Source organism: Oryctolagus cuniculus, chromosome 3 (assembly GCF_051225735.1).
Source record: "Oryctolagus cuniculus isolate XC-2025 breed Fujian yellow rabbit chromosome 3, ASM5122573v1, whole genome shotgun sequence".
In the NCBI taxonomy this organism is placed as follows: domain Eukaryota; kingdom Metazoa; phylum Chordata; class Mammalia; order Lagomorpha; family Leporidae; genus Oryctolagus; species Oryctolagus cuniculus.
This window is the reverse complement of record NC_142869.1, coordinates 138,000,543-138,019,509: the sequence shown is the minus strand read 5'-3', so window position 1 is coordinate 138,019,509 and position 18,967 is coordinate 138,000,543. Positions and strand designations below refer to the sequence as shown.

General features: G+C 42.8%; 1 non-coding gene across 1 annotated transcript; it reads left to right on the top strand.

Moving 5' to 3' along the window:
- Positions 1-8,790: 8,790 nt before the first annotated feature.
- Positions 8,791-8,907, top strand: LOC127491857 (U5 spliceosomal RNA). The gene has a single exon (XR_007920791.1). It is a non-coding gene; the product is annotated as a U5 spliceosomal RNA (small nuclear RNA).
- Positions 8,908-18,967: the final 10,060 nt, after the last annotated feature.

The following is an 18,967-nucleotide window of genomic DNA, read 5'->3' as shown; positions in this document are numbered from 1 at the left end:
GCAACCAGCCTGGTGTCATGACAATATCTCGTGAGATATAAAAAATGTCTTAGCGAAGCCTTCCCTTGAAATTACTAAAGTGAACAATACCAAACAGCTGCAAAGGAACTTCCTTAACGCCCAGATCAGTGCTCCCTATTTCCTGAACTCAGAATTCTCTTCTGGGGCAAAGCTATGACTTCACGTCGTCCGGGAGAGGGGAGTAGAAACCACACTGCTGATCATTTTCCAGTTAGCCACGCCATGTGGAACTGTCATCTTGATTTCCGTTTTGATCACCAGTGCTGTTCGTACTTGCACTTGTACTTCGTACTCTGTACTTGGCTGGCACTTTCCCCAGCCCAGGAGGTTAAGACTCTGCCCTTGGTTGAGCATTGCCAGACACATGTGGAGGGAATCAGACTAGTCAATCATCCCTTACTGCTTTCTTCAACTCACGCTGTCTGGTGACATTGGCCTCCCTGCTGCTCCTGGACTACACTTCCCAGAATTCCTGTCTCTCACTTCTGGCCAAGTCCTGGGGAGAACTTGGTGTGAGATTTGGAAGGCGGCAGCGGTGAAGCAGCAGCCAGCGTGCTGTGCTGCTGAAAGCTGGTGTGGTCTGCCAGGCTCAGCTGCAGCTCTCGCGTGTTGTCGCCAAGCCGCTGGCTCAGTTGACTGTTGTGGGGCCGCAGCCAGGCTGGCAGCTCCTGCAGCGGCTGCCAGGTCGCCACCCTCCCTGTGTCCTGAGCCAGGCACATGCAGCTCTGAGAAGGGCACAGGGCGCTTCTGCACTTCACCTAGGCAGTCCTGGGGAGGAGGCAGACAGATGGTGTGGGTCGTTTGTCCGTTAGGGTCTCATTTGTTCCCATGGGTTCCAACTTGGCCTCATAGAGTCCAGTTTGTTCCCCAGCTTGGTCTCCAGTTTCCTGATCAGCAGACCCTGCTGGTTTGCCATGACTCTACATCCATCGTCAAATACAGAGGCAACCTCCAGCCACAGGCTTCTGCCCTGGCTCTTGCCACTGCAGGGGCCTAATCCTTCTTTTTTAAAAAATACTATTTTAAAATCTTTTTAATGTCTTTTGTTTTTTTACTTATTTGAAAGACACGTGCACACACACACACACACATACACACAATTTCCCAACTGTGGTTCACTCTTAAAATGCTCTCAATAGCGGGGGATGGGCCCGGGCTGAAGCCAGGAGCTAGGAATTCAATCCATGTCTCCCTACATGATTTGTCAGGAGCTAGAATCAGAGGCAGAACTGAGGCTCGAACCCAGGCACTTCCATATGGGATGTGGTTATCATAAGGAACACCTTAACACCCAAAAACTGCTGTTTCTCCTTCTGCCCAGTGTTTTTCCCTGGGGGTGGAGGTGGGTGGGCAGGGAGAGGAGTAGGAACAGGAGTGATTGTGATGCTTCACTCCTGAAGGCAGAGTTCATCCTGCAGACAGGTGTGCGTGTGTGTGTGTGTGTGTGTGTGTATTTGAAGGGGAAGAGGCAGAACTAAGTTCTGCTAGGGCAGTCAGAAAATGACACTGTAACTCAACTCTAATGCCAGGGACGATGTTGGTAGAAAAGGGAGGAGAGGAGGTTGAGATGGCGGTGGCAAGCAACAAGGGCTGGAAGGCAGAGCCTTGCCTTCAACAAGGGAGTGAGCAGGGTGCGCAGACGACGGAGGGCAGAGAGCACTGGCTGCGCGGGGGGAGCCCTGAGTGGCACTGCCTCCACCCACAGCACTTGTCTGCAGCCCTCATCTGGTTCGGGAGGGGTCTTCACGAAGGTCATGGGAAATGCCTATTATGAACAAACTGCATAGCTTTCAAAGGCTTTTGCATCCAAATCAACATTTCCCATAAACTTTTTGAAGTACCCTCATAGGTCACCATATTGTTATTTAGTTGTTTTCTTCAAAGTTTTCATGTAACATTTCATAGGTGACAGCTTTCACGATGAAGTATAATGATAAATCAAACACACAGGACCTTGACTCCTGCTTCATAACCTGTAATGTCACCAGCACTCTGGAAGCCCACATGTGTTCCCTCCACCTACTACCAAGTTGAGCAGGTTTTGAATTTCATGTTTATCACTACCTTGCTCTTTACAATACATTTTTCAAATCCAATACAAATATCTACATAATATACAGTTTGCTTTTACTTCTTCAGGGCTTAATAAATACAGTATTGCATTGTATTTATTCTTCTGTAATTTGCTCACTCATTTTGCATTGCCTGAAACATATGTGGACTGTGGCAGGTAGATGTAACTTGTTTATTTTCATGGCAGTGAGCTTTTCATTTTTAATATAATTGAACATAGCACTTATCCCATTTATAGTGAATTTTTTTTTGTGTCTGCTTAAGACATCCTTTCCCACTACAGATCCACAGTCTGGCTTAAAAATTGTGAAGTTTGGGGCCGGTGCTGTGGTGCAGCAGGCTAAAGCCACAGCTTGCAAGGCCGGCATCCCATATGAGTGTTGGTTCGAGTCCCAGGTGATCCATTTCTGATCCAGCTTCCTGCTAATGTGTCTGGGAAAGCAGTGGAGGACGCCCCAAGTGCTTGGGCCTCTGCACCCAAGTGAGAGACTGGGAGGACGGTTATGGCTCTTGGCTCTGGCCTGGACCAGCCTGGTCATTGTGGCCATGTGGGGAGTGAACAAGCAGATGGAAGCACTCTGTCTCTCCTCTCCTGTAACTCTTTTCAAATAAATAAATCTTTAAAAAATTTTTATTTTAATATGTCAGAGGACAGGATCTAACTGTTTAAAAATATGGATAATAAATTGTTCCAGCATCATTTCTTTTAAATATTTTTTAAAAAATATTTTTATTCAAAAGGCAGACAGACAGAGATGTCCAATTTGCTGATACACTCTCCAAGTGCCCACAACAGCTGGGGCTGGGCCAGGCAGCAGCCAGGAGCCAGGACTCCATTCAGGTCTCCCACTTGGGTGGCAGAAATGCAGACTCGAACCATTATCTGCTAGTTCCCAGGAGTATTAGCAGGGAGCTGGATTAGAAGCAGCTGAGCTGGGTCTTGAACTGGCACCTTGATATGGGATGTAGGCATCCCAAGCAGTGGCTCAACATGCAGCCCCCAACACTGGCCTCCCAGATGTCCTTCTAAGCTAATTCTAGTATTTAGCTGGTAGATAATTGAGTTTTCTTTTTCTTTTTTTTTTTTTAATTTAGTAAATATAAATTTCCAAAGTACAGTTTATGGATTACATTGCCCCCCCCCATAATTTCCCTCCCACTCACACTCCTCCCATCTCCCACTCCCTCTCCCATTCCATTCACATCAAGATTCATTTTCAATTATCTTTATACACAGAAGATCAATTCAGTATATATTAAGTATATACTTTTTCATCAGTTTGCACCCACACAGAAACACAAAGTGTAAAAATACTGTTTCAGTACTAGTTATAGCATTATTTCACATTGGACAACACATTAAGGACAGATCTCACATGAGAAGTAAGTACACAGTGACTCCTATTGTTGACTTAACAATTTGACACTCTTGTTTATGGCATCAGTAATCTCCCTAGGCTCTAGTCATGAGTTGCCAAGGCTATGAAAGCCTTTTGGGTTTGCCGACTTCGATCTTATTCCGACAGGGTCATAGTCAAAGTGGACGTTCTCTCCTCCCTTCAGAGAAAGGTACCTCCTTCTTTGATGGCCCTGTTCTTTCCACTGGGATCTCACGCGCAGAGATCTTTCATTTAGGTCTTTTTTTTCCCCCCAGTGTCTTGGCTTTCCATGCCTAAAATACTCTCATGGGCTCTTCAGCCAGATCCGAATGCCTTAAGGGCTGATTCTGAGGCCAGAGTGCTGTTTAGGACATCTGCCATGAGTTTTCTAAATGTACAGATATGTAGCTTGTGTTATTTAGTTTCTTGATTTCTCTTTGTTTTTAATCATTTTATTTATTTATTTGAGAGGCAGAGTTACAGACACAGAGAGGGAGAGACAGAGAGAGCGGCCCTCCATCATTGGTTTACTCCCCGACTGGCTGCAAATGGTAGGAGCTGTGCTGATCTGAAGCCAGGAGCCAGGAACTTCTTCCAGGTCTCCCACGTGGGTGCAGGGGCCCAAGAATTGAGCCATCTTCCACTGCTTTCCCAGGCCATTAGCAGGGAGCTGGATCGGAAGTGGAGCAGCCGGGACTCAAACTGGCGCCCATATGGGACGCCAGCACTACAGTAGACGCTTACCCTACTACACCACAGTGTTGGCCTAGTTTCTTGATTTCTATATTTGCTTTTTTCCTTCTTGTCCCATTTTGGCTAGGATCCCTACCTAGCACAACACTGCTTCATTTTTGTGCATCACTGTCATGTGGTCTCCTCTCTACTCAAACCTCTACCCTGTGTTGTTTTTACTCATTTTCAGGGGGAAACAGCTGCAATCAGAGGATTTCCTGAGACTAATTATCACCCAATCTACAAACAAATCTTTTAAAATTGTTTTCTCCTCCTACTATCCTCCCTTTCCATCAACCTTCTTTTCCATTCTAAGGTGAATTAATGCTCCACCAGAAAACATGCTGTAATAGCTTAAATCCTAAGCACACACAAAGACCTCCTGGGATCTCACACCTTCCTTCAGCTGTTCCAATTCTCTGCGCAAAATACCTTTTTCTTTCTTCTCTTTCAGCAAATTCTTTCAGCAAAACACCTCCAAAGAATCATCTATACTTGCTAGTTTCCACTGGCTCCTCTAAAATTACTCTGTTGGGCTGGTCTAATTAAGCTGCTGTTCCTAGACGTGCATTGATACAGCCCTTGGGAAGGACAAGACCGCCACAGTCAAGGGCAATGGTGGATTCACATTCCTCATTATTACTTATCCCTCAGTAGTGGTTGGCAGACCAACTGTCATGGGGTGCGCACGTGTGTAGGAGGTATTCACACAGGAGGTGTACTGAGTTTCCCCCACTCCCAGAGGTAAGGCATTTGGCTTATGATACCAATAAACTTCTACCTAAACCATTGGAAGATTTCTCTGTTATTTGCAATCAAATGCATTCCTTGTTAATTTATGTAAGTTCATTCTTTTTAAAAAATGTAAATCAAAGAATTTTTTTTTTATCAGAAGCAACATGAAATAGCAGGGGAAAAACTTGAATTGGAAGGGCTGGAGCTGTGGTACAGTGGGTAAAGCCGCCGCCTGCAGTGCCGGCATCCCATATGGGCGCTGGTTTGAGACCTGGCTGCTCCACTTCCGATTCAGCTCTCCACTATGGCCTGGGAAAGCAGTAGAGGATGGCCCAGGTGCTTGGGCCCCTGCACCAGTGTGAGAGACCTAGAAGAGGCTCCTGGTTCCTGCCTCCGGATTGGCCCAACTCCTGCTGTGGTGGCCATTTTGGGTGTGAATCAGCAGATGGAAACTCTCTCTTTGCCTCTCTGTAATTCTGCCTTTCAAATAAAAAAATAAATCTTAAAAAAAACAAAAACAAAAAACCAAACCTGAATTGGAGCCCAGAGGTTTCTCCCATTTGGGAGCAGTATGGATGCTACTCCAACTCCCAGGCTTCCAACACTTCAAGTCCCATTTGTGAAACGAGCTGTATTTCCAGTGCTGACGCTCGACAGCGCTAACAGTCTCTGCTTACCTCTTCTCACGTCACAGGGAAACTCACGAGCACAAACACAGCTTCTGATGTAAAATGAAACTATAAATTGACTATTTCAGTTTGAGATCCTAAGAAAGGGAAAATTTGTGTTCCAATTGTTTCCACTCTTTGATGATGATTCTCACATCTCTGCTCGTTGTGTGAGGCAGGAAGAAAGCAATGGCTGAGACAGAGGTAATGGCACATTTTCCCTGGGAAGTCTCTCTCCATCTCACTTAGTAAACACACAATTTGAAGGACTTCAGGTTCCCAAAATTTCGGAGTCCATGTGTGAGTACTTTTCCTTATCCCCCCCGCCCCCCAAGTGCAACGAAACATGGCACATAGTATACAAAATACTATGTATAAGAAATATAAGAAGCCTCAGAAAGGCGGAGAGATGGAGAGCACTGGCTAGGAATCTTGGGAATCAAGACAGTAAGGTGCTTGGGTTTTCTTTTTGCTTCATGAATTCCAGTCTTGGAACTGAGGAAAACGGGTGAGGCAGAAACAGCAACAGGCACAGACACAAAACAACAAAAGCTGACTCTCTCCAGGAAGACGACAAGGAAGCAGGCAACTTACCAAGACAGAAAACCTCTGGACAAAACAGCTACTGCAACCAGACACTACAGGAGCAATGGCCAAATGAACAGCCCGCACTTGAAGCCAGGTGAGGGTGTAAGGAGGCAGTCCTCCCCTCTGGTCTGTGGAGGAGTCACAGGACGCCCAGTTGAAAAGAAAGGCTAAGACTGACAAGTACCCGACAGGTTAGGGTTTCAAGTGGAAACCACCCACTGGAGCAGGTGTTTGGCTCAGCAGTTAAGACACCACTGGGATACACACATCCCATAACCAAATGCCTGGGTTTTAGTCTTGCTCTTCTTCCAATTCTGGCTTCAGAGGCTGGGAGGCAGCAGTGATGGATCAGGTACTTGGATTCCGGCCACCCACATGGGTTACCAGATTGAGTTCTGGGATCCCGGCTTCAGCCTGACTCAGCCTCAGCTGTTGCGGGCATTAGGAATATAAATCATCTTGAATGGAAGATCTTTCTTTACCTTTCCAATAAAAATAATACATGAAAATCACTCAGCAGACCAAGAATAGACTACCTCCAACCAAAACCACAGATAATAGATGATAACACTGGGATGTCAGAGAGAGTAAAATTACCTGATAAACTTGTGAATCAGTCACATAAAAACGCCTTAGGGGAGCAAGTGTTCACCCCAGCTGTTAGGTGCCTACATCCACACTGCAGTGCCTTAGTTTGATTCCCAGCTGTGGCTCCTGACTCCAGTTTCCTGCTAATGCAGACCCTATGAGGCAGCAAGCAATGGCCCAAGTAATTGGATCCCTGCCACTCAAATGAGATACCTGGCTTGTGTTCCCAGCTCCTGGCTCCAGCCCTGGCTGTTGTGGGGAAATAGATGAAAAAAAAAAATAGTCTCAGTAAAGAAAAAGTCTCAATACATAACAAAAATCAAATGGAATGTTTAGAAATGAAAAATATAACACTAAAAACTTAATGGATGGATGCAAGAGCAAACAGAGGACATGAAGGAGTGAAATCAGCCACCTGGAAGATAGGATATGAACTGTCCCATTTTTAGAGGGAAAATGGAGTTTAAAAAGAACTGGAAGAAATAATGGCTAAAATTTCCCCCAATAATGCAGCTGAGCAAACTCCAGACTCAAAGCCGAGGAACCCCGTCTTGCTTGGCGTATCTTTTTTCCTCTATTGTTTTATTTTCAACTTATTAGTTCTTCATTTTACATGTGTTTCAGTTAACATAGAGAAGATTTAAAAGATAAAATAACTGCCTGATACACAGGGCAAGCACAGAACACTCCACTCATCAGAGTACACACTCTTTCAAGCTCAGGAAATAGTTAAAATTTTCAACCACAAACTAGGTTAAAATGCAAGTCTCAATAAACTTCAGGGGACTAATTATTGTAGAGACCACAATGTGGTTATTATCTCTGTAGTAAGAAGAGAGATAGAAAAAAAAAGAATTTGAATATATTCAGAACAGTGATAAAAATGCTGCATATGAAATGCTTGTAGGATAAAGCTGAGATGGGTAGTGATAGAAGAATATTTAAAATCTCACGTGTATACACTGAAGGGAGAGAAAGGCTGAGAAATGAATGAGCCAAGTACCATCTCAAGTCAGGGGAAAAACAAACCCAAACGAAGCAGGAGGAAAGAACTAATGATGCTAATAGGCACCGAAATTAAACAAAACAAATACGAAATATCCAGCAGCAATAAAGTCAAACTCCATCCTTTGAAAAGATGGATCAAATGGACAGCCACTGGCAATACGGGTCCACGAAAATGGAAGGCACAAAAATAACAGGAATGAAAGGAGCGCATGACTGCACATGCTGCAGATCTTAGACACACACTGGGCTGTGACAAACTTAATGCTAATTAATTTGAAAACTCAGTGAAAGGGGAAAAATAGAACTTAAGAGCAAAACATCTGAATGTTTAGCATCATTGATGGTAAATAAGACTGAGATAGTAATTTAAAGAGAATTCTAGAGCTGGTGAGCTCTGTCAAATATTCAAGGAATGGCAAATCTCAAATTTTTAAAAAAGATTTATTATTTATTTGAAAGGCAGAGTTAGGGAGAGAGAGAGAGGAGAGGAGGAGAGAGAAGGAGAGGGGGAGGAATGGAGGGAGGGAGGTAGGGAAGGAGGGAGGAACGGAGACAGAGAGAGAATCTTCCACCTGCTGGTTCGCTTCCCACATGGCTGTGGCTGCAACAATCAGAACTGGGCCAGGCCAAAGCCAGGAGCCTCTTCGGGATCTCCTAAGTGGGTGCAGCCCAGGGACTTGAGCCACTCTCTGCCGCTTCCCCAGGCACACTAGCAGGGAGCTAGATGGGAAGTGGGACATACAGAACATGAATCGGCGCCCACATGCGATGCTTGCGCTGAAGGCCACGGCTTTAACCTGCTGAGCCACAGGCCTGCCCCTCAATCTTATATAAATTATTTCAGAGTACAGAAGAAGAGAGGGGGCAAACACGTCTTCACTCACCGGACAAATTCTGTGACGGGGCCAGAGTATGATGGGACTACAACAAGTCATTGAGTAAAAAAATGTAGAGAAAAACAAGAATAAGAATTTCACAGAAAGAATATGAACATTAAGAAGTGATGCTTATACTTCAGATCATATAAATCTTTTGTCTTATACTAAAGATTTCTGTGGAGAGGAAGAATTCTGAGTCATTACTCAATTTTTTGAGAGCCTTGTTTCTGCAGGGCTAACAAAGTTAAAAAAAAAAAAAAAAACAGGCTTAAACAGGCTTCCCACTTTGTATTTGCAGCTTTCCCAGAAAGCATCTTGAGTCTGGGAATTCTTCGCAGGACTCATGGAATGCAGGTGTTGCAAGCCATGGCTGGCTTAACGCTCTGTGGTACAACGCTGGTTTCTCCAAATACTACTCCCCAATTCAAGGCTTTTGGCGGAAGAACGCAGCCAACCAGGAAATATAGCAACTTCAACAGGTTCTCAAGGGTCATTCAGAGGATTAATAAATACAAGATTCCAAACAAACAAACAAAAACAAAAACAAAAACAAAAAAAACGAAAAGAAGTGATGTTTCAGGGGCCAGCATTGTGGCAAAACAGGTTCAGTTGCCGTCTGTGATGCTGGCCTCCCATAATGGAGCCCTGGTTTGAGTCTTTGCTGCTCTGCTGTCCATTCAGTTCTTTGCTAATATGCCTGGGAAAGCAGTGGAGGATGGTCCAAGTACTTGGGCTTCTGCCAGCCACCTGGGAGACCAGGATGGTATTCCGGGCTCCTGGCTGTGGCCTGGATCAGCCTCACCTATTGTGGCCATTTAGGGAGTGAACCAGCAGATGGAAGACCTCTGTCTCTCCCCCTTTCTCTGTCACTCTGCTTTTCAAACAAACAAACAAATACTTCTTTAAAACACTAAATTATGTATAAACTCACTGAGAATCAAGGAAATTAAAACTAGTATGAAATATTTCATAATCATCAAGTTGGTGAAAAATTACATAGAGAAACAGTGCTAACTATTGGTAAGACTGTGGAACAACGGGCTCCCTCATTCCTTCCTGGGAAGGAGTATAAATTGGCATAACAATTTTAAGAAATGGTTTGACATCACCAAAGTTGTACATGCATATGTATTCCATGACCCAGCAATTCCACTGTGTGGTTTCATAACAGCAAAAGCTCCAAGCAGTCCAAATGTCCATCAATAAAATGGAGACATGAATAATGGCATATTTACACAATGAAACTATATCTAGGAAGATTATTAAACTACAGCCAAATCCATCAGCATGGATAAACTATAAAAAAGGCCTATTGGGAAAATAAGCAAATAAAATATGGTTTTAGTTTCGTAAATTTCAAGAGCCAACAGTCAAAACCACATATTTAAAATAGTAAAAGCTAAAAAGAAGAGATATTAAGAACTGAGGATTTAGTCAGGGAAGGGAAGTTGACTGGACTTAGAAAGGCACTGGTAGTGTTCTGTTTAAACTTTTATTTATTTACCTTTTATTTGAAAGGAAGAGAGAGACAGAGAACTCCTACCTGCTGGCTCACTCCACGTGCCCAGAACTCAACCTGAGAATCCCGTGTGAGTGGCAGGGACCCAGGGACTCGAGTCATCACTGCTGCCTCCCAGGGTGTGCATCAGCAGGAAGCTGGAATGGAGAACGGGACTGGGACTTGGATGCAGCCTTCTGACCTGGACGCAGGTTCTCAATCAGCATCTTAACCACCGCGTGCCACACACCTGCCATAATGTCCTACTTCTGGGTCTAACTATATGTGTACATTTTCATATACTTTTTATATATACATTTCAGAAAAAATTATTTTTGAATGATAAAGTACCATTATTTTTGAATAATGCCTATCCCAAAACACCAACTCCCAATTCTGGAATTTCCAAATTCCTTATTTGGAAAAAACATCTTTGTAGATGGGATTCAGGACCTGAGATGAGATGACTTTCCAGGAGGTCCTAAACTGTCCTGAAGAGAGGCAGAGGATGATTTTACAGACAAGCAAGAAACAAGAGAAGAAGGAGGTAAGATCATAGTAACGCTGGCATTAAGCCAAGGAAGCCCGTAACCACCAGAAGATGAAAGCCAAGGAGTAGATTCTCCTGAGAACCATGGAAGGATGTGCCTCCTCATTTCAGCTGAAAACTGTTATTTCACAGAGAAAGACATATTTTGAATTTCTGGCCTCCATAACTGTGATATGATACATTTCTGTTGTTTTAAGCCACCAAGCTTACAGTAATTTGTCACAGCACATTCAGGAAACGCAAATAAACGGTGAAGAATGAGCACAGAGCCTAAGCACGAATGCTAAGGAGACCCAGCAACGCTGCAGACATCTGTAGGAGTTCCAGTTGGCACAGTGCAGTGATTTTTCCAGCAATGTTCAGCCACTTTCATGTTGACAGATGATTTGAGGTTGGACTCTGGCTAGGCAAGGGAGTACGGAATACTGTCATAAGAGTGTAGTAGTAGACAGGGAAGAAAGGGAAAGAGGAAGATCAGAAGAGATCTGGAGAAAGTTAAGGTTAATAAGTAACCCTGATAAGATCAAAGAACAGATGTAGAGAGGATTAGCAGACTGAGAGATGGCCGGTTGTGGTTGGAAAGAATTCAGAGGAAGGACAATTAGGATTAAGAGGCCTAAGGAGTCTTGAGGAGGCGGCTGAATACAATTCAATGGAGACAAAGAAACTACTTCCCAGGTTCTAGAAAATACCATGATGATGACCCCAATCACTTAGCCATGGCTTCCAGTAGCCTTCATCTTGGTTGTGAAGATAGATCAATAAACACTGTAAAAAGACTGATAGAGACCAACTCCTCGGCCTCATGAAGCAACCTAGCAAGGTCAGGTGTCTTTATTTTCCTTGTATGGGATGCTGGCCTGACTCCGTTCTGTAAGTTTCTGACAAAGCTAGTTTCTGAAATGTCCCCAGATGTAAAAGATATACAGGGATCATTCTGTCAACAGCAATCAATGCTACACAGTTTAATGTGCCTTCCAATCACCTAAGGGAGTTGTTAGAATGCAGATTCCAGGTCAGTGGGGCTGGAGGGGGTCTTGCATTTCTGCTGGCTTCCAAGCGATGCTAACAACTGCTTGTCAGTAGATGAACCACATTATTTTTCTTTCAAGAGGTGATCCCTGAAAGCATGGCCTATTTGGAACTGATCTCCCAGTCTGGGAAATGAAGCATCAGCAGACATGGTGCTGAATCTATCCTCTGTTTCTAGGGCTTATGACGATGGCTAATGGGGTGTGGTGAATGTCTAGACTCACGTTGTGATACAGAACCAGACTGTACCGAGTAACGGTGACTGAAGCAAGATTGCAGTACCTATGACCAACACACAAAAATAAACCGTATTTTATGTATTTTCCAGTGGCTAACTGGAAATTGAGAAAAACACTGCTTACAATGGCATAAAAATTTTTTACTCAGGGATCAATCTGACAAAACATATACAGAACCTGCACTCTAAAAACTACAAACACTGCTTAAACAAATGAAAGACCTAGATAAATGGAGAGGTGTACCATGTACATGAGTAGGAACACTCAATATTAAGATGTCAATTCTTCTCAAATTGATCTATAGATTTGACACAATTCCGATCAAAATTCTAGTAGGCTTTTCCATAGAAACCAACAAGCTGATTCTGAAATTCATGTGGAAATGTGAAACACCTCTAACAGCAGTGACAAGTTAAAAAAGAACAAAGTTGCAAGGCTAATACTAACTTTAAGACCTGTTATATGGGGCCGGGACTGTGGCATAGTGGGTAGAGCGGCTGACTGCAATGTTGGCATTCCATATGGGTGCTGGTTTGCGTCCTGGCTGCCCCACTTCTGATCTAGCTCTCTGTTATGGCCTGGGAAAGCAGTGGAAAATGGTCCAAGTCCTTCGGCCCCTGCACCCCCATGGGAGACCTAGAAGCTCCTGGCTCCTGGCTTTGGAGCACTCCAGCTGCTGCAGCCAACTGGGGAGTGAACCAGAGGATGGAGGACCTCTCTCTCTCTCTGGAGGACCTCTCTCTCTCTTTCTGTGCCTCTCCTTCTTTCTCTGTGTAACTCTTTGAAATAAAATAAATCTTAAAAAAAAAAAAAAACCTGTTATAAAGCTATAAATCAAGGCAGTACCTGCATTAGCATAAGACAAAAACATAGCACAAAAACATACATGGACAACTAATTTTTTTGTTTATATGGATAAAAGTACAAAGACAACTCAGTGGAGAAAGGACAGTGTTTCAACAAATGATGTTGACCAGTCACCTAATCGTATAGCAAAAACACAAACAAACAAAACTGTATTCCAGACCTTTGATGAGTATCTGGAACCACCTATAAAAATTAAACCAAAATGGACCAGAGCTCTAATTTGTAAATCTTGAATAAGACTGCTAGAGAGAAAAGAAGGTATTTGTGATCTTGGGTTATGCAAGGATTTTATGGATACAACATAAAAAGCACAATCCATTTGAAAAACATGATAAATCTGTCAAAAATTCCAAATTTCTGGGGTTGGGCTTGTGGTGTAGTGGGTAAAACTAGTCTGTGATACTAGCATCCCAAATGGGTGCTGGTTTGAGTTCTGATTGCCTCATTTCTGACCCAGATCCCTGCTAATGACCTGGGGAAAGCAGTGGAAGATACAGTGTTTGGGCCCCTGCACCCATGTGGGAGACCTGGATGAAGCTCCGGGCTTCGGTGCAGCCCAGCCCTAGTCATTGCAGGCATCTGGGGAGTGAACCTGCAGACAGAAGATCTCTCCCACTTAAAAAAAAATGATCTTAAAAAAATTTTAAATATATTATTTATTTCACTTTATTTGTGTGTTTGAGACAGATCTTACACCATCTGCTTCATTTCTCAAATGCCTACCATAGCCAGGGCTGGGCCAGGCTGAAGACAGGGAACTAGAAATCAACCTGAGTCTCTCACATGGGTCACAAGGACCCAAGTACTTGAGTGGATCATCTGCCGCCTCCTGGGGTGTGCACTCATAAGAAGCTGGATCAGAAAACAGAGGAGCCAGAATTTGAACCAAGGCACCCTGATAAGGTATGTGGGCATCCCTGTTGCTGTGGATTTGTTCTGAGAGAAACATAGTGGGGGCAAGAGGCACGGAGTCACAACACAGACACCCGGAGTCAGGTGAAAGCAGGCTAGAGGCAAGCAGCTTCCAGACTTGATTATTTCAGTTGGTGCAGCAGCTTATATACCTGAGGCAGCCAATCCGGTCAAGGGTGGTTTATGCCCTAACCAATCACTGCCTGTTGCCAGGCAGGCTCCTTTGCCAGGTGGGTTCCCAAGCCATTCCTGAGTAACTGACACTCACTTGCCAGCAGCCATCTTGGTTCGGCCTTCTCATTCCACCACACATCCTAAACATCATCTTAACTGCTGTGTCAAATGCTTACCTCAAATTTCTGCTCAACGTAAGAATGAAAGGACAAGTCCAATAATGGACAAGTTCAGAATTAGAACAACAATGAGATACCACCACACACCTATTAGAATGGCTCATATTACAGACTGAGACCAAAAGTGCTGATGATGTAAAGTAACTAGATTCACACATTGTTGGTGGGAATGTAAAATATCACAACCACTTTGGCGGGTCTTTTTTTTTTTTTTTAAGATTTATTTATTTATTTGAAAGTCAGAGTTATACACAGAGAGGAGAGGCAGAGAGAGAGAGAGAGAGAGAGAGAGAGAGAGAGAGAGAGGTCTTCTATCTGCTAGTTCACTCTCCAGTTAGCCACATGGCTGGAGCTGGGCTGATCAGCAGCCAGGAGCTTTTTCCAGGTCTCCCATGTGGGTACAGCGGCCCAAGAACTTGGGCCATCTTCCACTGCTTTCCCAGGCCATAGCAGAGAGCTGGATCAGAAGTGGAGCAGCCAGGGCTCAAACTGGCACCCACATGGGATGGCAGCACTGCAGGTAGTGGCTTTACCCGCTATGCCACAGCACGGCCCCTGGTGGTTTCTTCAGAAATTCCTACCATATGATTCAGCTACCCCAGTCCTAGGCATTTATGCAAGACAACAACAAGCATATGTCTCTACAAAGACTTTTACATGAATGTTCATAGCAACTCTATTAGTATTAGCTCAAAGCCCAAACTGACCATATATCCACTGGTAGGTGAAGGCATAAGCAAGCAGTGAGAATCCCACCATGCAGGTGTGCATGTGCACAACAGGAAGGAGATGCTGACAAGCCCTACATGGATGAATCTCAAAGTATCTGCAATGAAAGCAGCCACCAAAAATGAGCACTTAATAAATGAGTCTATTCACAGAAACCTCTAGAAGATACACATTAACAATGACAAAGACCAATGATTGCTGGAAAATAAGTAGGATGTGTGGGAGAGGGTATGAGGAAATGTTGGAGGTGATTGGTACCAGCTTTATTTTACTACATGAACGTACTGCAAAGAGTTCACAGAAAATGCCTACTATGAAAATATGCATGGGATTTCAAAGTTTTTCTATTAAAATGGTTTTCATTTTCCATGAACTTTTTGAGATATGTATCTTAAAACTTATTAAATTATATACTTTAGATGTGTATTTTATGACAATCATACCTGAATAAAACTATTTTTACAAATCTACATCATTTGGAATTCAAGAAGCACAGCTTCAGTTATTCTTAAACAAGCAAAGCTCAAATTCTAACAGTACAGAAGACTCTATGTGACAGTATCATGATACTAATCAAATCTTATTTTAATCAGCTAAAAAAATTATTTGTGGGCAAGGGGGACAGGAGAGAAGCTAGCAGGTGCTCCCATTCCCTGGTGTACTCCCCAAATATTCAAGCTTGGCTGGGGCCAAGGTGGGGAACTCAGTGCAAGTTTTCCTTGTGGGTGGCAGAATCCCATTACTTGAGTCATTCTGGTGCCTCCCAGGATCTGCATTAGCAGGAAGCTGTACTCAGGAGCCAGAGCTGGAAACTGAACCAGGCACTCCAATGTGGGACACAGGTGTCTTAACTGGTGTCTTGATTGCCAGGCTGAACACCATCAGTGATCAGTTTAATTCAACTGGTATTTTTCAGGTGTTTGTTCCACAGCATTAATAACTATGATGTATTTTAAAAAATGTTTTCTTTTAAAGTGTATTTTCCTTTATTTGAAAGGTATTTGAGAGACAGAGACAGACAAGACAGACCTTCAAATGCCCCCAACAGTTCACTCTTCCAATGCCCCCCAAGAGCTAGGGCTAGACCAAGGCTGAAGCCAAGCGCTCAGAGCTGTCTGTGTCTTCTGTGTAGGTGGGCAGTGATTCACATACTTGGAACGTCACTGGCTTCCTCTCAGGGTGCATATTAGTAGGAAGCTGAAATTGGAAGCTGAGGCAACATGTGAATCAAGCAGTTGGATATGAGATGTGGGAATACCAAGCAGCACTTCAATTGCTGCTCCAAATGCTCATTTCAGAGTCATTGACAATGATCAAATTTGATGCAATACTATAATGATCATGTTACAATGTTGTACAAATGTGTGGTTAAGTGTGCCGTCTGAAACAAAATGCTATTGCATTTTCAAATATGTATACATATTCCACTTTTTAGATTTCAGAAATTATCATATAATTGTAAAGATAATAAAAGTAAAAGGTATAACTAAATTCCCAAATGAAATGAAAAAACAAAACTATCACTTTTGGGGCCAGCACTGTGGCACAGTGGGTTACCCTGCTGCTCGCAATATCCCACTTCAGAGTCCCAGTTTCCTGCTCACGTGCCTGGGAAGGCAGCCAATGCCGGCCTAAGTGTTTGGGCCTCTGCCTTCCATGTGGGAAACCAGGATAGGGTTCCTGGCCTCTGACTTCAGCCTGGCCCAGTCCTGGCTGTTGATGGTATTTGGGGAGTGGACCAGAGGATGCAAGATCTCTTTGTCTTAGTCTCTCCCTCTCTCTTGGTCTGCCTTTCAAAAAAGAGAAAGAAAAAAAGAAAAGAGTATTGAAAACACTCACTAAAAGTATGAGAATGCAAAAAGTTTAGAAAGGTTACCTCACAGAACATCAAGGGATAAAAACTGGCATAAGCCTTGCCCACAATAAACGATTACCATTTAAATGTTACTATGGACAATAGCAACAAAAGCCACCAGACATAAATCTTCACTAAACAGCATAAAAGTATAAATGGAGATATGTTTGTAAATGCAAAGCCTGTATTATGATAATTCTCCACAAATGAACATTTGTTTTCAAATAAAATCCCACTAAAATTTTCAGGAACTTGACAAACTCACCTTGAAATTTATATAAGACTACAGGGCTTCAAGACAGCAAAGACAACTGTCCATAACTCTAAGAATGATGAAACTGTCAGTCCCCAACAGTAATTCTTTCCGGAAAGCTATACAGGAGTGTAATGGCTACCGGGTAATAGGGCTAGATGTGGCACTGGTAGAGAACACACAGAAAAGGCTACAAACGGAAATTTGATATGTGACAGAGTGAATACAAGATGAACGTTTAAATGAAAGGTACTATGAAAAATGGGTACGAGTACTGAAAAGTATGAAAGCTGACATACGGGTCACAAACTACAAAAACACACTCTCCAATACTAATAGTGAAAACCAGGGATGAACATCTTTATGAAATTAGAAGAGGATTTCTTAAGACATAAAATACAAACCACAAAGATAAATTAGTATTAAAATGAAAAACTTTTATATGACAAAGAAATCAAGACATCTACAACTTATGTAAATGCCAAGGGACTAATTTCAAGAATTCATAAGCAGCACCTCCAGTTGACAGGAACACCACCACCACCACCAAATTGGTAAAGGATGTGAATGGCAACGCCGAGCTGGGCTATCCCCAGCAGACTGGCAGCAAGCCAGCAGCATCAAGGTTTAGCAGCAGCATGCAGCAACAGAAATCTTAGACACTGCCACTGAGACAATCAACCGGTGGAAGCATTTTGCTGAACTGTTCTGTAATAGCAAGGTTACAACTAAAAATGCATTTCACGCTCCGGCAGTTCCCTTTCTAATGACAGGTCCTACAGAACCCTTCACACATTTCAGATGGACTTCTGTGCTATTTTAAATAGTGAAAGGCAGGAAAACTGTCTCAGTAAGGAAAAGGGTGTATCTGTAATGCTTTATTTCCATAAAAATACCTGATGCAAATAAAGTATTTATATATTTTGTATACTTACATGCTTATCTGAAATACAACAAATTTTTTAAAATTCAGTAGAAACACAATGAATGTAACATGAAATATTGACCTTAACATTTACAGTAGGTTGAGAATTAAGTGTCTTTATCCAAGTGAGCTCTACCCTGAAAAACATTAGTAATGAGGAAGTCCACCCTCTGTTACCTCTGGGTTCTGCATCTGCTGATTCAACCTTGGAAAGGAAATACTTGAAAAAAAGCCATCAGTCTGTACTGAACATGTGCCACTTTTTCTTGTCATTATTCCCTAAGAAATACAGTGCAGTTTCCTAGCACTTAAACATTATAAGCACAAATGATTTAAAATATATGGATGTGCATATGTTGTGCCTAAAAATATATTCCAATCTATACAAAGGACTTGACTATCAGCAGACTTTGGTACGGGGGGAGGGGGGGGTTGGAATCAATCTTCAAGAGGGAACAATGTTAATTCTCTACAAACTTCACCTTGTAAGTCAAAGCTTTCATTGCTTCTATCTTGGAAATTATCCTATAAATTGCTGCATCTTGTAATGCCGACTGTAAAGCAGGGAGTGAAAAGGCAACACAATTCCTTTCTCCATCTACTATAATCTCAATAGCCTATTAGCTTGTAGTCTCATTATCCAGGACTTCCAGGAAGTTAGAGGTGTTTTTAAGCCTGAAGCTTACTCTGCCTCTTTGCTCAAAACCATTATTCCTCCTCAGCCCCAAGAATTCCAGGTTAAGAATCTTTATTAGTTACTGCCAAAAGCTAGTCATTAATAGCTAACATTTATAGAGTACCTACTATATGCTGAACACAGTTTTAAAGCCTTCACATTAATTCACTTCATCTTTATAAACACTCTGTATATTCTTGCTATTTGTTTCAGATAAGCAAACTGAGGCACAGGTGATTTGCCTACAGTTAACTAGCTAGTAAGTGGGAAAGATTCAAATCCAGGCAGTCTGGCTCTAGAGCATACTTCCCCCTCCTTCTCCCCTCACAAAAAAATGCTGCCTCCTGGAGAAGCACTTTGCTAGGGTTTCTTTATTTCTCTTAAATATTTAATTTTTATGTATTTGAA